Here is a 20,412-nt window from a genome sequence, read left to right on the forward strand (position 1 = left end):
TACTAATCTGCCTGCAGCAGTTACATCTGTCCGTGACAGTAATCGGTAAGAGTGACTATTGCACAGTCCTTGTAGAGACAAAGTCCCGCCTTTACGTCGAGAATAACTTCCATCCAACAAATGGAACAGACTTCACACAGATCTAGCAACTCAAGGCCGTGCATCCATGAGGCACTGTGAGCCATCAACAGCAGCAGAATTATACTCCAGCACAATCTGTAACCTCATGGCCCGGCATATCCCACACTTAACCATTACCATCAAGCCAGGGGATCAACCCTGATTCAATAGAGAGTGCAGGAGGGCATGCCAGGAGCAACACCAGGCATACCTGAAGATGATGTATCAACCTCATAGAGCCACCAAACAGGACTATTTGCAAGCCAAACAGTGAAAGCAGCAAGTGATAGACAGAGCTAAGTGATCCCACAACCAACGGATCAGATCTAAGCTCTGCAGTCCTGCCACATCCAGTTGTGAATGGTGGTGGATAATTAAACAACTCACTGGAGGAGGCGGGTCCACAAATATTCCCATTCTCCATGATGTAAGAGCCCAGCATATCAGTGCAAAAGATAAGGCTGAAGCATTCGCAGCAATCTTCAGCCAGAAGTGCCGAGTGGATATCCATCTCGGCCTCCTCCAGTGGTCCCCAGCATCTCAGATACCAGTCTACAGCCAATTCTATTCACTCCACGTAATATCAAGAAATGATTGCAGATACTGGATACTGCAAAGGCTACAGGCCCTGACAACATTCCGGCAATAGTATTGAAGACTTGTGCTCCAGAACTTGCCGCTCCCCGAGCCGAGCTGATCCAGTACAGTTACAACACTGGTATCTACCTGACAATTTGGGAAATTGGCCAAGTATGTCCTATACTGAAAAAGCAGGACAAATCCAACCCGGCCAATTACCGCCCCATCAGTCTCCTCTTGAACATCAGTAAATTGATGGAAGGTGTCATCAACAGTGCTATCAAGCAGTACCTGCTCAGCAATAACCTGCTTAGTGATGCCCAGTTTGGGTTCTGCCAGGGCCACTCAGCTCCTGACCTCACTACAGCCTTGGTTCAAACATGGAAAAAAGAACTGAATTCCAGAGGTGAGGTGAGAGTGACAGCCCTTGACATCAAAGTTGCATTTGACCGAGTGTGGCATCAAGGAGCCCCAGCAAAACGGGAATCAATTAGTATCAGGGGTAAAACACTCCAGTGATTGGAGTCATACCTGACACATAGAAAGATGCTCGTCGTTGTTGGAAGTCAATCATCTCCGCTCCAGGACATTTTTATAGAAGTTCCTCAGGGTAGTGTCCTCAGCCCAACCATCTTCAGCTGCTTCATCAATGATCTTCCCTCCATCATAAGGTCAGAAGTGGGGATGTTTGCCGATTATTGCACAATGTTCAGCACCATTCATGACTCCTCAGATACTGAAGCAGTCCACGTTAAAATGCAACAAGATCTGGACAATATCCAGGCTTGGGCTGACAAGGGGAAAGTGACATTCACGCCACACAAATGCCAAGCTATGACCATCATAATAAGAGACAATCTAACCACCGTCCCTTGACATTCAATGGTGTAACCATCACTGAATCCCCCAACAGCAACATCCTGGGTGTTATCATTGACCAGAGACTCAACTGAACTCACCACATAAACACAGTGGCTACAAGAGCAGGTCAGAGCAAGGAATACGCGGAGAGTAACTCACCTCCTGACTCCTCAAAGCCTGTCCCCCATCGACAAGGCACAAGTCAGGAGTGTAATGGAATACTCCCCACTTGCCTGGATGGGTGCAGCTCCAAGGACAATCAAGAAACTTGACACCATCCAGGACAAAGCAGCCACTTGATTGGCACCACATCCACAAGTATCCATTCCCTTCACCACCGACACTCAGTAGCAGCAATGTGTACCATCTACAAGATGCACTACAGGAATTCACCAAAGATCCTCAGACAGCACCTTCCAAACTCATGACCACTTCCATCTAGAAGGAGAAGGGCAGCAGATATATAGGAACACCACCACCTCCAAGTTCCCCTCCAAGCGACGCACCATCCTGACTTGGAAATATATTGCTGTTTCTTCACTGTCGCTGGGTCAAAATCCTGGAATTCCCTCCCTAAAGGCATTGGGGTCAACCCACAGCAGGCAGACTGCAGCAGTTCAAGAAGGCAGTTCCCCACCACCTTTTCAAGGGCAACTAGGAATGGGCAAGAAATGCTGGCCAGCCAGCGACGCCCACATTCCACAAATGAATAGAAAAATAACTAACAGCTAAACGCCCTCTAATGTGACAAATGTAGTGGTGGCCAAGGCATTTAATCAGGCAGGAGGCAATTAGATGAGGACCCCATAATATTCTTGCTTCAACCCTGATGAAGTCAGAGGTAGGAAAGCTTGTGAACAGCTTTCACGTCCTGTTGCCAATTGGGACCTGCAAGTGGTAAATGAATACCTCATTAAGAGCTTCATGCCAGCACGCTCGTGGTACTTCCTCAGCAGTGGGCAGAGGGTTCCCAGTTGAAGATTATGGCAGAAAATCCACACAGGGTTGCTTGTGGGTTCTCTGTGTGGATGTGTGGGAGATCTCTTCATTCAAGGACATTCAAGTACTCATTTTCTGCATAGACGCCTCCCTATTCCTTCCATAACTCATAGCACTTCTGTCATTTGTTCCCTTAACCTCTGCTGCATGCCCATCAGGCTGGTTGTGATCATAAAGCAGAGGCCTGTCATAAGCCTGGGGCTCAGTGGGGGCTTGGTTCCTGCGGCTGGTATGTGGTTCTGTGAGGATCTTCTTCGAGTAGATATGCTTCCATCAATCTCGTGTCATTGTTACTCTCCGGTCCTACTAATACTAAGTAATGGAAAATGAACACTCAGTCTTCCCAGAAGTGGTTCCGTCTTCAGTAACAAGAGTCGTTCATTACATAGTAAAGCGATAACAGGTTACTTTAACATTATATTGGTTAATAATATTGCATGGACAGAAATCATGAGTGTTTTCTAAGTGTCAGAGTCATAGAGGTCTACAGAAAAAGCCCTTTTAGCCTATCAATTCTGCGATGGTCAAAAACAAATGCCTAACTATTCTAATCTCATTTTCCAGCGCTTTCCAACATTTCTACAGTGGTGAGTGCCTTGGCATCACAAAGGCACATCTAAATACTTTTTAAATGTTATAGAGAGTTGAATGTACAATCTGCACTCTGCCATATCTGGTGCTTGAAGGTTTAGCTCAATGGGCAGTTTGGGATTTTTCACACTCCCTCCAATGCCTCAAAATCAACTGTGCACATTCCTAGCAAAGTCTCTTGGTAAGTTCTGCACCTTCTTGAATTTTGCTCAGTCACAAACCAGTGTCTCTTCTAGCTTGGCAGGTCTGTTTGACCTCTTCAGTGACGCTTCAAAGATATCCCTGAAATGTTTCCTGTGACCTTCTGGCAAACTCCTGCTGTGATTGGGTTCTGAATAGAGCAGCTACTCCAGAAAGTCTGGTTGGGACATGATGTTGGTCTGCCAAATTTTTTGACGCTGGATTTGGAAGATCTTATGAACATACCGCCGGTGCTAATTCCTCAGTTCACTGAGGTGCCTGAAGTACATTGTCCAAGTGTCTGAATGACACAAGAGCACTGGGATGCCCAGAAATATGATCTTAGTCTTAGCTTTGAGATCCTGGTCCTTAAATACACTTTCATTTCCTCAGTCAGGAGGAACAATTGCTATAAACAGATACATAGTACATCACAATTGCTTTAAGCAGTTCAAAATGTTTTCACTTTATTTAGAAATCCAAACGCACCATATGGCATACATTAAAAGTAAGTATTGTATTACAATTGAGATTTCCCCCTACGTCTGATGTATTGAGCCTTCTGTTCAAAGTGCCCTTGAGACGCTGCTAAATTCTAGGGGGTCCTACTTAAAACTGATTTACAATTTATTTTACAACACTGTAGTAATCTAATATTATCATGATTGTTCTGTGCATGAAATATGTGATATTCAAAGAATTGCAGACTATGATTATTTAGAATTGATAAGTACTTTAGTTGAAAATGGAACACTTCAAGTTTAATGTCATTTGACAAGCTTTGTGGATCCTGCATTTCAGACGTAAAACCACCTCCTTGAATATCAAACCCTGATATTTTATTAACTTTGTAAAATGATGGCTCTGCTTTCTGTTTTCTTATCCTGTTTAAATTACAGATGGACCAGCACATCAGAAATGATGCAAATGGAAGACTTAAATTCTGCTTACAACTTATTTTTTAAGAATCCTTTGGATAACCCCGGATCAGATTATACATTCAGATAATTAAAACAAAGGCTACAAAATTTGACCCATTAGTACCCATTTTTTCAGTGCAATGACCACCATTTCAGCTCCAAAATGGCAGGTGTGGTGGAGATCATCATGGCAACAGGTCGTAAGCTATTTTTTCATATTCATTCTTGGGATTTGGATGTTGGCGGGCATTTATTGCCCATCCCAAGCTGCCCTTGAGAAGGTGTGGTGAGTTGCCTTTCCACTTGCTGTCAATGTTGTTCGAGAGGGAATTCCAGGATTTTGATCCAGCGATGGTGAAGGAATGGGGATACATTTCTAAATCAGATGGTGAGTAGCTCAGAGGGGAACTTGCAGGTGGTGGTGTTCCGATGTACCTGCTGCCTATGCCCCTTCTAGATGGAAGTGGTTGTGGGTTTGGAAGGTGCTGTCTGAAGATCTTTGGTGAATTTCTGCAATGCATCTTGTAGATAGTACACACTGCTGCTACTGATCGTTGGTAATGGAGGGAGTGGATGTTTGTGGATGTGATGAAGGCATTGTAGAATAGATCTATTTAATCTATTTGATTCAATCCATTTAATGTAAGTATTTCGATTGTTGAGCTCACTGTTCTGGCCAACGCAGACTCTTAAACACAAACAGCTAAGCACATGTTTGGCAGCCCAAAGGATCCCTGATGACCAGCGCTATTTAAAGAGAGCTGCTTTTGGGCTATTTGCTATTTGCTTCCATGGGCTGTTTGCTGCAGTTGTAGAAGTGTTTTGAGGTTTCTAGACTACTTTAAATGTTGCTGAAATTTACCAGAAGTGGTCTAGCATGTGCTGATGTTGTCCTGGGTTCAAGGAATGTGTATGAAAGCAAGGCATGGCGCCAAAAATGAGCACGGGGTCACGAAACGGATGTATGAGCTATAGGTTGCCACCTTGAAAAGTGTAAGTCTACCTTTAAATTATCTGAAATAAATCAAACCGGTTTATCAAGCTGCTTCATGCTCTGACTAGGAGTGGTGGTGAGAGTGCATAGATTTCAATTCTGGTGCCATGCCAGAAACAAGGATTGGCCAAGTAAAACAACTTGCCCCTTTGGTTATTTATAACAGGCAGAGTACAGGTTGCATTCAACTAGCCCACAATTGCAAGTTCCAAGACAAAACATCTATTGTTAATGCGTTCTACAATTAAGGAACACATGCTGAGCATGCTATCGGTGACACTAATAACTAATTTAAGATAATAATGTAGCTCATCCCCACCGGCTAGAAGGGGCATATATTTACATGCAAGGACTTGTTCTCTTCAAACAAAGGAAAATATCCAAGTCTTTCATCTGTTTTGAAATACCTGGTAGCTTCTGGAGCCTATAGTTCCTCATTGTTTCCTGATAGGCTTTAAGGCTCTGTGTGATTCTGCCAATCAGAGTTGACATGCCACCCAACTAGCATCATTTTCTTCTTAAAGTATAAATTTTGGTAGAAGGAACACAGAGGGACAACACTGGCTCAATGGGACAACTTTGAGGAGACTGCAGGCAACTCGGGGATCATGACATAATTGTCTGAAGGTGGTCAGAAAAAATGAAACAGTTATTAATAAGGTTTATAGTATCCTCCGATTTATAAATGGAGGCATAGAGTAAAAAAGCAAGCAACGCATCTACGTTTACTATTCAGACCATGGTTACATTCTGGGCACACTATTTATGGAAGGATGTTAAAGGCCTGGAAAGAGAACAAAGGAGATTTACAAAAATGATACCAGGAATGGGGGGTTTTAGATACAGGCCAAGATTAGAGAGATTGGCCTTATTCTCCTTCGAGCTGGGAAAATTAAAAGATTAACTTATTGAGGTGTTTAAAATTATGAACAATTTTGACAGGGTAAAGAAGTATATTCGTTTCCAGTATATCTGTAACTAGGGGGAACAATCTCCGATTGTCAGCAAGAGTTTGGAATGAGGTGAGGAGAAACTTCTTTGTTCAGAGATTTGTTGAGATTTAGAATGCACTGCTTGGGAGGGGGTTGGACATGGATTCCATAGGAGGTTTCAAAAGAAAGCTGGATACATAATTGCAAGTGTAAATTTAGAGGGCGACCAAGATAGCGCTGGAGAAAGAGCTACCCAGCTAGTCTCATTCAGGAGCCAGTATAGACACAAAGGTTCGAATGGCCTTCCTGTGTAATGTAAATTCTTTGATTTGATAGGTGGTGATTTCATGTGAATATTCAAGCAATGTAACAAGGGGGTACACCATTTACACTTGCTTAGCCATTCCACTATAACACTTTCCTTAGCCGCTGCTGAGCCACGAGAACTGAGCTCACTTGAGCAACATAGCATAATTTACACACACACTCACACGCTCACACACTCTCTCTCACGTACACTCACACACACACTCTGTCTCACACACACACGCGCGCGCGCACACACACACACACACACACACTCTCTGTCTCTCTCACTCACACACACTCTGTCACACACACTCACACACACACAATCCCACGCACACACTCTGTCTCTCTCACTCACACACACACTCACACACACTCTGTCACACACACTCACACACTCTGTCACACTCTGTCACACACAATCACACACTCTGTCACACACTCTCGAGTTGTGGATAGTGCGGAGGGCTGTTCTCGGTTACAAAGGGACATTAATAGGATGCAGAGCTGGGCTGAGAAGTGGCAGTTGGAGTTTAACTCTGAAAAGTGTGAGGTGATTCGTTTTGGAAGGACAAACTTGAAAGCAGAATACAGGGTTAACGGAAAGATTCTTGGCAGTGTGGAGGAGCAGAGGGATTTTGGGGTTCATGTTCACACTTCCCTGAAAGCCGCCACCCAGGTGGATAGAATTGTTAAGAAGGCGTATGGTGTGTTATCTTTCATTAATAGAGGGATTGAGTTCAAGACCCTTGAAGTTATACTCCAGCTATACAAAAGCCTGGTTCGGCCACATCTGGAGTATTGTGTCCAGTTCTGGTCACCTCATTACAGGAAAGATGTGGAAGCGTTGGAAAAGGTGCAGAGGAGATTTACCAGGATGTTGCCTGGAATAGAGGGAAGGCCTTACGAGGAAAGGTTGAGAGAGCTAGGGCTTTTCTCTTTAGGATGAGAGGTGACTTGATAGAGGTGTACAAAATGATCAGAGGTATTGATAGAGTGGATAGCCAGAGACTTTTTCCTAGGGTGGAGGTAGCTGTTACGAGGGGGCATAGTTTTAAAGTGAGTGGAGGTAGATATAGGGGAGACGTCAGAGGTAGGTTCTTTACTCAGAGAGTGGTAGGGGCATGGAATACATTGCCGGAGAGGGTAGTGGAGTCGGTCTCATTAGGGGCATTTAAGTGGCTATTATATAGGCATATGGATGATAGTATAAGGTAGGGGTGGAGGTTAGATAGATCTTAGGATTAGGGTAAAAGTTTGGCACAACATCGTGGGCCAAAGGGCCTGTACTGTGCTGTGCTGTTCTATGTTCTATGTTCTCACACTCCCTCTCACACATTCGCACACACTCTCCCTCGCACACACTCTCCCTCGCACACACTTGCACACTCGCGCACACACACTCGCACACAGACTCTCACACACACACACACACACAATTCCGTTTGGGTCTGTTGGCTGGGCAAACATCTACAATATTTCAGTGACCAACAATGTAAAGCTCTCACAATAAAAACAACATACAAATGGTTTTCATTGTCTGAGGCAATGATGCATATGATATTACAGCACACCTGTATAACCTGTATATGCTGTACAAATAGGAATATTAAGATAATATGCCAGATGGTATCTAATCATGTTTACTTATGAATCAGAAATCGGAGAATCACAGTGGTGTCTTATTAGTATCATTAAGTCTGTTTCCTCACAGAGTGTGGGACTTTAAAAAAAAGTATAGATGTTGCTGTTCTCTCAGAATTTCAATATCTGTTGAAATGTTGGGATCCTGGCTATATGAATAGACTACAAAAACAGGGAATTCATGGAAAACCTTAATAAAACACTGGGTCGTCTACCACAGCAGCATTATGCTCAGTTCTGGGCACCCCATTTTACAAATGATGTCAAGAGTTAGTGAAAGTGCAGAGGAATGATACTAAGAATGAAATATTCCAGCACACTGACTAGAGAAAGTCACTTGTCTTCTTCAGAAGAGAGAAAGGTAAGGGGGGAATAGAGATGTTCAAAATCAGGAATCATTTATGACAGAATAAATAAGGAGTAACGGTTCACTGTGCCATGAGAATTGCTAACCAGAGTGCAGTGGAAGCAAGGATCCTGAATGAATATAAGGAGGAGATGGACAGATTTTTAATTAGTAATGGGTTAAAGGGTTATGGGGAGTGTGCAGTCATGTGGAGTTTGGGCCATGATGAGATCAGCTATGATCGTAGTGAAGGCAGAGCAGGATTGAGGGATTTGAGGCCTCTTCTAGAGTACTGTGTATGGTTCGGTTTGCCCTGTTATAGGAAGGACATTATTAAGCTGGAGAGAGTTCAGAAGATGCTGCTGAGAATGGATAATTTGAGTTATAAGGAGAGCCTGGGATGTTTTTCACTGAAACGTAAGATGCTGATAGGTGACCTTATAAAGGCTTGTAAAATCATGAGGGATATAGATAAGTTGAATGGCAGGTGTTTTTTTTCCTAGGGTGAGGGATTTCAAGACTTGGGGGGGAGGCATATCTTTAAGGTGAGAGGAGAAAGGTTTGAAAAAGACATAAGGGGCAATTTTTATTACACAGGGAGTGGTTCATTTGTGGAACGAACTTCCTGAGGAATTGTTGGTTTTGGGTATATTTACAATATATAAGACATTTAGATAAGTACATGAATACGAAATGTTTGGAGAGATGTGGGCCAAGCACAGGCAAGTCGGACTAGTTTAGTTTGGGATTATGGTTGGCATGGACTGGTCAGACTGAAGGGTCTGTTTCCGTGCTGTATGACTCTATGACTGAATTACTTACTCCTGCTCCTAGATCTTGTGCTCTTACATCTAAAGGATTTGGAAAAAGACGGAAAGATAAAAAGGACTTTTGCTGTTGAGATGGGTCTTTCGGGTTTGGAAATTTCCCAAACCAGTGGATAAGTTTCCCCATGAAGTGCCACACATCAGACACAACTTTTGATCTAGGAATATGCATTCTCAACTGATAGCTTTATAGCGCAATAATAAGTTACTTTATCGCGATATCTTTGGCTAATGGTTCAATGTTTATTCGCATGGAATAAAGAGATATCAACAGTTTAAAGCTTCTGTTATCGATACTTTAAACATCTGGTTCATCGATACTTTTATACAGCTGCAGCTCCAGCATTTTTTAACGAAATGTACAATTATTTTAAGTAGTTCCTCACATGCCTTTGTTAATAGAGAATTCAGATAGACTATGGGCACAAGAAGAAAAGTAGAGCTGAGACCACAATCAGATCAAACATAATCTTACTGAATGGTGTAGCAGGCTCAAAGAGCTGAATGGCCTTCTGCCTCTATGTTACTGTGATTCATTTGTTCTTTAAAGAGTGTATGTTTAGTGAATGGGCGTAGAAATAGCATTGCCTAGAATGGAAGATATGAGTGTCCTTGGCTATGAGTAAGAACTACACCCTTCAAATCGTTCCCAAATGCAGACTGTTGTACAGGAGTCCTCTGAGGGACTGTGAAGTATGAGTCATGAGGAAGCTGGCCTCTGTCCATGAAGATTGTCGGAGGCTTGGGAGATCCCCAATAATGGAGCTGACCATATCGGTGTTCTCAACTAGAGACCCACATTCTTAAACCTCACCACCAGAAATTGGGGCCATCAGGAATGACGACAGGAATCCTGAAATCTGCTCTCGCCTACCATTTTTGGAGGAGAGGACTTCACAAGAATCTGACCAAGCATAAGGGAATAATATTCAGGTGAAGTGCTCCACATTGCATGCTGTCATATCAGTGCAGGCATCAAATGTAAGCGCAGAGCTGAGAACCACTTGATACACTGTACAGAGATTGTAATTACAGTCAATAGTAAATTGCATTTGCATTATATTTTTTAAGAAAAGAAAAATATCACAAAAGTCACTTTGAACAGTAAAAGAAATGGAGCTGAGGAGGGTGTTTAAAAGCTTGTTCAAAAGCGTAGTTTGTAATGAGTGTCATAAAGGAAGAGCAGTAGGTGGATAGTTTGTGCTGGTTGTTACTTGTAAAGAGTGACTGGCAAGATGTGAAAGTTGACGAACAGCATAAATTGGGTTGACATTTGTTGATGGCTATGAAGCTTGTTCATTGTGTCCGTTGTGGTGTTAGCAGTGGAGATGTTCTTGGGCTTTTTCATGCAATTCAATCAGATGGTAATGAAGAGAGGGCCCCTCTGTACTGGATTAACGTCATGTTTATTGCAACTGGCAATGGAGTTTCCTCTCCATTGTCTTTTTCATTGATATCCTAGCTGTAACTCTTCCAGCGGATGGAGGTGCGAGGCCAGTGAGAAAGCATCTCTGTGTGGTAGTATTTTGGCAGACATGACCTCGGCTCCAGAAGCAAGGCTTTAAGATGATGGCGGTGAGGGAGGGGGTTGACTGGTGGGTACAGACTTCTTGTTACAGCACTAGTTGTTTTTGTGAGGAAGAGCACAGATGTCAGGGAGCTGGGGTGCAGATTAAGAGAACACTGTTTTGTTTTCAAGACATGAAACTGGCAATGGATCAAGGGAACACATGGTTTCACACAGATGTTTTTAAATTCCCTGGAGCTTGGAAAATCTTGTCACTCAATTCGATTACTGTGCCCTGTTATGTTGGCACTGGTTGAAATTGAAAGCTCTGGAGAATAACACATCCAAATTTCTTTGTTCACTCATGCACAGCTGTTTGGCTGACTTTACAATTGGCCTCATTGATGGCCTGAAATAATCCAATGGTACAATGTTTAAAGACAGGGGTGATATTTAAAATTGTTGGCACACCAAACCCTACAATGGAGAAGTGATTCTGATTATCTCAAGAATGTGGCCCAACTCTGCAATTGCAGTCCTTTCAACACTCCTACTTAATATGAATTATTAAGGGGCTTGGCAGGGTAAATGCTGAGAGGATGTTTCCTCTCATGGGAGAGTCTAGGGCCAGGGGGCATGGTCTCAGAATAAAGGGGCACCAATTTGAGCCTGAGATGAGGAATTTCTTTTCTCAAGTCTTTGGAACTCCTTGCCACTGAGGTACAGAGTGCTGGTATATATTTAAGGCTGAGATAGGCAGATTCCTGATCAGTAGGGAAATGAAGGGTTATGGAGAAAGGGCAGGAAAGTGAACTTGAGGAATGGTGGAGCTTGAGGAGTCAATCAACCTACCCTGTTCCTATTTTATATGGTCTCATAGTTACATACATGTAGGAGCATCATAGCACATACATCTTGCAATGGATACCACAAGTTGAGTACCTTTTGGCCTACACTGTGGCCTCACATACCAGATCTTCTTCGAGTTCTGCTTTTCCCTTTGTTCCAAGAAGCAAAGACAGAGAGAAGTGCCCAGGGTGAAACCAGTTGTTTTCTCAGCAGTAGAAAGGGAGGGAAGAAGAATTGGCTCAAAGCAACTCAGACAGTTGGGATTGATAGCAATAACAGTAATAACTTCTTTACAGTATTTTAACTGAATAAACCCCCCTAAGCAGCTCATACCAACATTATGTGAATGAGTGCAAACTAGGAGAGAATTATGAAACTAATGAAGAAACTATGATTGTATTTGATATAAGAAAATATCTGGCTTCCAGTTAAGTATTGAACAAAAGTTTTTTTTTCAATTCTAAAGGGTGCAAAAAAAATTAATGGTTAATCCAGGGATTCTGTCAAAATGTTAACATTGATTTGTCAAATAATATAAAGTTTGCTTTGGTTTTAAGGAATAATGTCATGCTAAAGTCTGAAGATATTCTCTGAAGTTTCTAAAACCATAATCACAGATGTAACCATTAATTACACTATGCCATGGGGCATGCATTATTTTTTAACTATATTTTTCATTTAATAATTTAATATCTATACTTCAAGCGTTGGCACTGTGACAAAAAAAGGAAAGTGCTTGTTACAGATTGTTTCGGGATATCAGCTTGTGTGAAAAAAACCCTTTGAGGCAATAGTACATATTTAACAGATTAGTGTTGATAGCTATTACTGTATCAAGCACAACCTTTTGTTTCAGAAACTTTCTATCATCATATATTGCTCAATGACCAAATCAATATTTTATACTGTTCATTCATTTCAAAGTGTGCTAAAGACCTCTAGTGGTTGTTAATTGACAACGTCTTTGTCAAAGAAATATTTTATACAAGCTGCCATATTGAATACTGGTTATGAAGAAGCTCAGCCAGGCAGCAATTTAATGAAGAAATGTATCAGAGCTGGCAAAACAGCATATTTCTTAATCTATGAATCAGCTGACTTGAAGTACAAACCATAAAAAGTTGTTCAAAACGACCGAGATGTCAGAGTTATGTGTTATGGTTTACACAAGCTAGGAATAAGCAATCTTTTGACTTAAAATGTATTTCTTTCAGTTCTCTGTTGGCTAATGGACTGACAGGCTGATACATTGTTACTTGACATATGATTTCAGGGCACCAGTGAATTTGGCACCCCAGGACATACATTCACAACACATTTAGTTCCCGGCTCACGGATGAACAATGTGACAATAGGCTTCTCACTATTGTTGAACAGTGTGGCTGTAAAATGATGGTAAGGAAAGATAAGGTATGGCAACATGTTAACCAATTTATTGCTTCGAACTCTGCCAAGGAAGGATGCTCAGATAGAGATAGCAAGAGCTGCAGGTGCTGGAGTGAGAGTCAGCACAGTATGGAGCTGGAGGAACACAGCAGGCCAGGCAGCATCAGAGGAGCAGGAAAGTTGATGTTTTGGGTTGGGACCCTTCTTCAGAAATGGGGAGGGAGAAGGGAGCTGGGAAATAAATAGAGAGAGGAGGGGTGGGGCTGGGGAAGGTAGGTGGGATGGTGATAGGTGAGTGCAGGTGGGGAGTGGTGGGGATTAGTCAGTGAGGTGGGAGGAGCGGATAGGTGGGAGAGTAGATGGGCAAGTTGTGTCAGGTCAAGGAGGGGGGGATGAGAGGGAGGGTTAGACATGGGATGAGGCTAGGGTGGGGAGATTTTAAAACTGGTGAATTCCATATGGCTTCCTCTACATCGGTGAGACCAAGCATCGACTTGGACACCGCCTTGTAGAGCATCTGCACTCTGTATGCAACAAACAACACCTTCCGCTCGCCAACCATTTTAACTCCTCCTCTCAGTCCCTGGATGAATGTCCATCCTGGGCGTCCTCTAGTGTCACAATGACGTCATCCACAATCTTGAGGAGCAGCACCTCATATTCCCCCTTGGGAGCCTACAGCCCAATGGCCTAAATGTCGTTGTGGGATGATTTAGTTCTGTCCATTGGTTGCTGCCTCCATTGTTTGGCATGCAGTAATCCTGCGTTATCGCCTCACAAGTTTGGTATTTGATTTTAGGATTGTTTGACACACGTTGTATGAACATTGTACGGCTCTGAAATGTGTTTTCTGCACAATATTAATTGCTAAATAATGTTTTAATACATTTACAAGAATTTATTTTGATGCATGTTGGCATTTAGAGCTGTGCTTAAATTAATGGTGATATGTGCTCATCTTGCAGAATTATACTGTAGGCTATAAAAATATTCAAGCATACAAATATATGAGTGCATGAAATAGGAGCAGAAGTAATATATTCAGTCCCTCAAACCTACTCCTCCAACCTGAACTCTGTAGGCAGTAGGGAATGTAATATTTTTCTTTGATTTCCAAAAAACTTACAAACTTCCTTTATTTCTCATCCAGTAAAATGTGTTCACTGATCAAATCAGTCTGTAGTGGCTTTCCCCATCTTGGGATCACCTCTTCTACCATGAATACCACTGAAGCTGACCAATCTCATGTTTGATAGGCTTCCACCTACCTTCTAAACAAGATCTTTTTCCCCCTCTCAATGGGAGATGACGTGTGAAATCTATTTGTTACTATTCCCTTGGCTCCTCTGGTCAGGGTTAGTGCGACAAGTAGACTTTAACTGGTCTTTTTGGATTATGCTGAGCAGATACCAGGCATCGCTGTCAAATGCTTTGATACATCTTTCCCCATGTTTTGTGAATACCAGCATATGGCTATCTTTTTAGATGAGGTCTGTTCCCTTGTGGCGTGCTTTTTTTTTAAACCTCTATCATTACTATTGGTTACTTAACAGCTTCAACTAATTTCAAAATTATTGTCTCATGCTGTACGTGAGGAGATGTTGGAGTCAAAGACATGGCTTCAAATCCCATGATGGCAGATGTTGAAATTTGAATTCAATTAAACTCCGGAAGGAAATGTAACCGCTTGTCTATCTCCATTAAAAACCCATCTGGTTCACTAATGTCCTTAAGGGAATAAAATCTGCCATCCTCACCCGGCCTGGTAGGCAATGTGGTTGACTTAACAACCCTCCCAGCATTTAGGGATGGGCAATAAATGCTGGCCTTGACAGTGATGCCCATAAATTAAAAACAAAATATAACACCCCTCCTGAAGTGATGACCCTTCTTCAACTCCACCATATAATTGTGTATTACCCAAAGGTGCTTTTACTGTTGTGTAAATATTAGCCCATTTAGAGGGGTAGCATATTAAGTGTGATAATCTGCATGCAACATTTCAATTAGTTTTCAATGTTCTATTTATTCTCTCCACTACTCCTGGAGATGTGAACGGTCACTGTCTATCTTTTCCAGAAGCATTACAAATTCTTGATCCTTGCTGAAATTAATTCAGTTTTTTGGTGAATTTTTGATTAATTCAATTACTAAAAACTGAATTCAATTCACCAGGAATTCATAATATTTTTCATAGAATCCCTACAGTGTGGAAACAGGCCCTTTGGCCCAACAAATCCACACTGACCCTTGGAGCATCCCACCCAGACCCATCCCCCTATAACCCACACACCCGTGAACAGGCAATTTAGCATGGCCAATCCACCTAGCCTGCACATCTTTGGACTGTGGGAGGAAACCGGAACACCCAAAGGAAACCCATGCAAACACGGGGAGAATGTGCAAACTCCACACAGACAGTTGCCTGAGGCTGGAATTGAACCCAGGTCCCTGGTGCTGTGAGGCTGCAGTGCTAACCCCAGAGCGGAGAACGTAAGACAATCTGTAGATGGCTAATCCCATCTCAGATAGACAGTGGTCATTCACATCTCTGGTATTTAGGCAGAAATGTTTTCTTTACCAAATCAAATAACTGTAAAATATTCTACAATACTCTCTTTCTTAAACTGAATCCAATTTGTGGATATTCCTTGCTATTCCAATTATAGTCCTCAAAATTTTACTTGTTTCAATCCAAACTTTAATCCATCCACAACTTCCTTTCACTATAACCTATGAAAATCCCAAATTACACCTTGATAAACTATTTAAAGTTATCAAAACAAAGCATATTTATTGTTTGCATCTTCTCTTTTAACTGAGGTAACTGGACTAATGCTATCTCATTCATGAGTCTTGGAGAACCTTTACTGTCCAACAAAATACCCTTCCAATATTCATAAAACATAAATGTCTCTTTGATTCCAGGCACTAAAATCTCTTGTGTATCCATTCTTGAAATTTAATTATCTCAGTTTTCAAAAATAACTTGCAAAATTCCTTTAGGTACTTATCATCTCAAAATTATTCCAAATTCAAATAAGTGTTGTGCGTGAACAGGTTTCCTTTCGTTTTAAATTTCCTATTTTATTTTAGATTTATTGTTTGTATAGACAACAAAATACACAAGTAGTTTCTATCTGTGTGTTTATTCATAATTTTTAACTCCCCTGTCCTTCACAGAGACTTGATGTTCTTTGTTGGTTGCCTTCCAGAAAAGGAAATAAAGAAAACAAAGAAAATGCCTTGAGGCTCTCAGGAGCCCAATAAATCATTCAATATGTTCAATCACACATGTTTAAAAAAAAATCTTAAAGAAAACATCTAAAAATACAAAGTTCCGTGGAGTTAGGCCCACAATGGGCAGAACAAAACACACCAAAAGGCATGTCATCTTAAGTAACCTTTTCTTTAATAAATTCCATCTTGAACTTTGCTTTCTGATTTCTCTCCCAAGAACATCTTTTATGTCTTCCATTTCGATAGTCACCCACCTTGTGCAGCCTTCTTTTCCAACTTGATTTTAGCTTACCTGGCCCACAAGCAACTTCCATGGGCTTTGGCCTATTGAATATGACCCCAGGCTTGGTTCTTCTGCCCTGACAGGGCAGTTCTTCCCCTTCACCCTGCACCTCCTGTCGTAAGTCCTCCTTCAAGTTCTTTGGATTTTGTCCATGTCAAATCTGGTGCTGCTCTCTGACCTACCCACTGGTGGTGATTTGAAACATTCTCACACAAATGCAGCGACTGGTCTCGTGGATGTGACTCAAAATCCAGCTGACTACACCAGATACTGTTGCCATTCAACTTGACAAACAGCAAGGAAACTCGGGTTATAGTTTGCGATTATTTATTCATGTGTACGTGAGGAGAGTTGGCCTTAAACAATCTAAGACTGAATCCTGGAACAAAACCATGAATTCCTATCTCTTATATACCTTAATGCCTGTTCTCAGTTTCTAATCTGATCAATTTGCGATCTTATATTAACTTACTGTCACTTATCTCTCACAGTACATCAGACATTAATCATGTTCACCCAAGAACTTCCCTTATTGCGCTGATTGTACAGTGCAGCCTACGCCTTTTTTTTACTGTTATTTAATCCCTGACCTTGTTCCTTACTGTTTACTAAAGTTAGTTACACTACAAGCACTTCTAACCAATCTGTATTTACCCCTTTTAAGTTTAGCTCTTTCAGGTCATTAAACATTTTATAAGAACATAAGAACATAAGAACCAGAAGTAGGCCATCTGACCCTTTGAGCCCACTCTGCCATTCATTAAGATCATGGCTAATTGCTTCGTGGCCTCAGCTCCACTCCCCCACCCTCTCACCATAACCCTTAATTCCTTTACTGTTCAAAAAAAATCTATCTTAGCTTTAGAAACATTCATTAAGGAAAGCTCAACTCCTTCATTGGGCAAGGAATTTCATAGGTTCACAACACTTTGGGTGAAGAAGTTCCTTCTCAATCTCAGTCCTAAATCTGCTCCCCCTCAGTTTGAGGCTCTGCCCTCTTGTTCTAGTTTCACCCACCAATGGAAACATCTCCCCTGCTTCTATCTTATCCATTCCCTTCATAATTTTATATGTTTTAATACGATCCCCTTTCATTCTTCTAAAGAGCCCTGGTGAAGGGTTTTGTCCTGAAACATTGACTTTCCTGCTCTTCTGATGCTGTCTGACCTGCTGTGATTTTCCAACCTCACACCTATACACTCTGGCTTCCAACATCTACAGTCCTTATTGTCTCCATAATCCCACTCTACTCAGTCTCTCTGCATAAATCAACCCTCTCAACTCTAGAATCAACCTAGTGAATCTCCTTTGTACCTCCTCCAGTGCCAGTACATCCCTTCTCAATTAAGGAGACCAAAACTGCACACTGTATTCCAGGTGTGGCCTCACCAGCACCCTACATAGTTGCAACATAACCTCCCTGCTTTTAACCTCAATCCCTCTAGCACTGAAGGACAATATTCCATTTGCCTTTTTAATTACCTGTTGTACCTGCAAACCAACCTTCTGTGATTCATACATAAGGACACCCAGATCCCTCTGCACAGCAGGATGTTGCAATTTTTTACCATTCAAATAATAGTCCTTTTTACTTTTATTTCTACCAAAATGGATGACTTAACATTTTTCAACATTGTACTCCATCTGCCAGACCTTTTCCCACTCATTTGAACTATCTATGTTCCTCTGCAAACTTTCAGAACCCTCTGCACACTTTGCTCTACCACTTATCTTAGTATCATCCACAAACCTTGACACACTACACATGGTCCCAAACTCCAAATCATCTGTGTAAATTGGAAATAGTTGTGGTCGCAACACTGATCCCTGAGACACACCACTAGTAACTGATCGCCAACGAGAAAAGCACTAATTTGTCCCCAATCTTTGCTTCCTGTTATTTAACCAATCCTCTTTCCTTGCTAATGCATTACCTGTAACATCGTGCACCATTATCTTTGTAGCAGTCTTTTATGCGGCTCCTTGTCAAATACCATTTGGAAATCTAGATACAACACATCTACTGGGTCCCCATTGTCCACTGTGCTTGTATTGCCTTTATAGAATTCCAGTAAATTAGTTAAACATGACCTGCCCTTCATGAACCCATGCTGCATCTGCCCAATTGGACAATTTCTATCTAGACGTCTCGCTATTTCTCCTTTGATGATAGATTCAAGCATTTTCCCCACCACAGAAGTTAAACTAACTGGCCTATAATTCCCCATCTTTTATCTACCTCGTTTTTTGAACAGTGGCATCACATTTGCTGTTTTCGAATCTGCTGGAACTGCCCCAGAGTCCAGCGAATTTTGGGAACTTACCTCGAGTACATTTGTTATTTCTCCTGCCATCTGTTTTAGTGCCCTGGGACGCTTTCCATCAGGGCCAGGAGACTTGTATACCTTTAGCTCCATTAGCTTGCCCAACACTACCTCTTTCGTGATAGAGCTTTGTGAATGAGCATCTGAATATTATTCAAATGTCAGTGCTTGAAGAATAAATCAATGTTGCAAAATTTTTAAAAGTTTATAAAAACGATATTCACATTGAATCTCTGTCTTTATGGATTCCTCAATAGATTTATATTAAATGTCTTAAGCATGATGATTAGTTTCCATGGAGATCAACAATTCCTATCTGGTTGAAAGTAATGCCTATCTTTATGCTTGCACAGAGCTGGTAAAGCTCAGTGATGAAAAATATATGGCAAATTGTTCCCATAAGGAAAGTGGTAATCCAAAGTTGTGCTGTCCTTACTCTGTCCAATTTTCTCTCACGTCAAAATGGTTTAATATGTTCCCGAACAAAGTAATGTCTTGTCCCTTCTCAATCAAGGGGAAACGGTGTTCTTTTTTCACATGATTCACGCAATCCAAGAGCCCGAGAAAAACTAGTTTCAGCAACACCGTGGTCAATGGGACCCTGAAGGGAAAACCCTCCACTGATTAGAATAGAATAGAAATTTATTGTCATATGTAATTTTACATGAAAAATACAGTGAAAATGTTCTTGTAAGTCACCCCACCATGACGCCTACATCAATGACAGAAGTCATACATAAAATTTTTTTTTAAAAGTAAAATTAAGACAAGGTTCATCACAGTTGAGTTAACAGCTTCCGGACTCAGGGAAAGCTGATTTAAGAACGGTGGAGTACGTTGAAGATACAGCTGATACAAGACCGCTGTGCAGACCTGCTGGGATACTAGGCCACAAGCCTCCATGTAAGAAGACCACCATGCCGGACTGAGACCACCACTCCTGGGTGAGACTGTCTGCCAGGCCACTGGAAAAACTGGAAGCTGAAGACGAAGAAGTTCTCCATGCCAGGACAAGACCACCACACTGGGATGCCGTCACACTGGGATACTGCCATTCCAGGCTAAGACCACATTTCTCCTCCTTCAGAAGGAGCCTAGCCTCCGGGCCTAGCTGCAGACCTGAAGCCTCGGCCTGGCCTGCAGGTCCAGGCTGGGGTTGTCGGTCAGGGACCTGTTCCACGCTCGCAAGGAGACTGCGGACTGGCGTGGAGCTGTTTTCGGCTCATCTTAGTGTTGCTGCTGCTTCTGCTGCCACCAGAGGGCTCCTCCTTTTCCCACCACTTTTCAAGATAAAAAAAGTGTAAATGACGAAAAAAGAAACAAAAAAAGACAGCAAAAGTAAAAAGCAAGAGAAAGAACGCCAACAAGAGCAGGTGAGCCCTGGACTCTGCCCCCCCAATTCCACTGCCAACTTGAAAAACAAACCTAACACAGTAGAAGAGATAGTAGGAACTGCAGATGCTGGAGAATCTGAGATAACAAGGTGTAGAGCTGGATGAACACAGCAGGCCAAGCAGCATC

The sequence above is a fragment of the Rhincodon typus genome, chromosome 17, assembly GCF_021869965.1.
Source record: "Rhincodon typus isolate 14 chromosome 17, sRhiTyp1.1, whole genome shotgun sequence".
Lineage (NCBI taxonomy): Eukaryota > Metazoa > Chordata > Chondrichthyes > Orectolobiformes > Rhincodontidae > Rhincodon > Rhincodon typus.